This window comes from Notolepis coatsorum, assembly GCF_963971535.1.
Source record: "Notolepis coatsorum genome assembly, chromosome: 10".
Taxonomy (NCBI): Eukaryota; Metazoa; Chordata; class Actinopteri; order Aulopiformes; family Paralepididae; genus Notolepis; species Notolepis coatsorum.
This window is the reverse complement of record NC_140174.1, coordinates 129370886-129373385: the sequence shown is the minus strand read 5'-3', so window position 1 is coordinate 129373385 and position 2500 is coordinate 129370886. Positions and strand designations below refer to the sequence as shown.

General features: G+C 43.8%; 1 protein-coding gene across 1 annotated transcript in view; it reads right to left on the bottom strand.

Annotated features, from left to right (window-relative positions):
- grid2 (glutamate receptor, ionotropic, delta 2) overlaps positions 1-2500 on the bottom strand; it is a gene marked incomplete at both ends in the record, with an annotated part of 442717 nt that overhangs the window by 439463 nt on the left and 754 nt on the right.

Here is a 2500-nt window from a genome sequence, read left to right as displayed (position 1 = left end):
GGATAAACAAACTAGAAAAAGAAGAGCGACAGAAGGAGGATGGATGATGGAAGAGGAGAGGAAGAAAGCACACAAACAAGAGAGCTGATAAGTAGCGGGGAGTCAGGAGGAGGGAGAAACAGGAGAGAAAGAGAGAATAATAGAGAGATAAACAGAGAGAGAGAGAGAGAGAGAGAGAGAGAGAGAGAGAGAGAGAGAGAGGAGAGGAGAGAGGAGAGAGAGAGAGAGAGAGAGAGAGAGAGAGGAGAGAGAGAGAGAGAGAGAGAGAGAGAGAGAAGAGAGAGAGAGAGAAGAGATAGAGAGGAGAGAGATAGAGAGAGAGAGAGAGAGAGAGAGAGAGAGAGTGAGAGAGAGAGAGAGAGAGAGATGAGAGAGAGAGAGAGAGAGAGAGAAGAGAGGAGAGAGAGAGAGAGAGAGAGAGAGAGAGAGATAGAGAGAGGGAGAGATAGATAATGACAGGGAGACATAACAAGAGCATAGAAAAGGAGCGGGGCATAAATGACAGAGAAAGAGAAACTGGTATGAGTACGAGATGAGAACGATTGCAAGAGAAGTAAAATAGAAGATGAATGAGAAAATGAGAGAGAGAGAGAGAGAGAGAGAGAGAGAGAGAGAGAGAGAGAGAGAGAGAGAGAGAGAGAGAGAGAGAGGCACGGGGGGTCCATGATGAGGTAGACTCATAAAGGTGGATTTACAGCGCATGGCGGCTGTTGTAAGTGCTCATAAAAACATGAGCGCGCCTGATCGATAAAACATTAGCGACCAGCGCAGCCCTCGGCTAGTTAAAGACAGTATGGGACGCCCCAATAACACTAGACGCGGACTCTGATACTGTGGTGTATGAGGCCAAGAAGACACACACACACATATACACACAGGCACCCCACACACACACACACACGCACGCACACACGCACACACGCACGCACGCAGGCACGCATGACTAACATAATCACACACAAATCACGACGTTACATAATCAGGATACTAAAGAAAATGTATTCCGATACAGTTACAGAAAAATATGTAATCAGATTACTGTAAAAAATGAACTGGATTATTTTGCAGGATTACATTTACAAAAAAAATATATAAAATAAATGTGTTTATATTATATAATACCCCCTCCCTCTCCTCTCCCCTTTGAATGAACTATTGATCTCAGAAACCGAACTGCCCATCCGGATTGTAACAGAATACATTCATGAAGTAACCCCCCCCCCAACTCTGATGTTAATTTAATACACAAGTATGTACATGAAACATAGTACAAGTAGTACAACATAGTAGAACATACAAGTACAAGTACATAGACACATGAAATAACAAGGCATACACATGGACACTCTCTCTCTCTGTGAGTGTGTGTGTGTGTGTGTTTGTGTGTGTGTGTGTGTGTGTGTGTGTGTGTGTGTGTGTGTGTGTGTGTGTGTGTGTGTGTGTGTGTGTGTGTGTGTGTGTGTGTGTGTGTGTGTGTGTGTGTGTGGTGTGCGTGCGTGCGTGCGTGCGTGCGTGCTGTGCGTGTGTGTGTGCAGGGTTCTCAGGGGGACATGATCTGAAAACCAACATGGCCGACTGCAAGGTTGTAGGTTCATAACCTGAACTCTGGTGGATTGATGTTAGCGTTAACGCTATAGCCCTGAAATGTAAAGGTCTATTCACTGAATACGGTCGAAAGACAATCGACAATGACAACTTCCCTGAGAACAACAACACAGAATCGAAAAGCAAAGTCATCCAGGCCACAGAGAAGAAGTTATGATAGATGTGATGTTTTATGTTTTGAATCGTTTCTGAAGTCACTGGGCATTGGTTCTATAAGCAAATATAGCTTATTATAGCCATAAGCAAATTTCCCAAAAAGCTGCCGTGTTCTTTAAACCCTTTCACTGCCGCACTACCAAAACAGTTAACCCTTTCATTGCGACAAAACACAGAAGGTTAACCCCTTTCACTGCCACAAGCAGCCGGTTACTATCACACTACAGACGGTTAATGCGGTGATAGTAGAGGGTTAACCTTCTGACGTGTGGCAGTGAAAGGGTTAAGCAGCAGGAACGTTGTGTAAGTCAATAGCTGTCTGTTGTAAACTATGTGGGGGCGAGCAAAAGGTTTTCAAACCGTGAAAAATGTGACATCTAATTCGATGAAGCATCCGACACGGCAGCACGACAATGTGAACCCTGACATTTAAGAAACCTGACGCTGACAGGGAAGCCTCTGCCAGAGCCAGTGAAGGATGTAAACAAAACAACAGAAAACTGCATCTAAGATCAGGGCGAACACCACAAGTGAGTGGAGAAGGTCTGAAGAAGCTCGACTTTGTTTCCACCACAGCTGACATCTGGACAGCTAACAACAGAAGCTAAACAGGTTGTATATTGAACAAGTAATGTAACTAGTAACATAACAAATTACTTTGATACAATGTAATCATTGTGATTATAATTGTGATTATTTTCAAAGGAGTAATCAGTAATAAGTAACTAATGCCACGTCC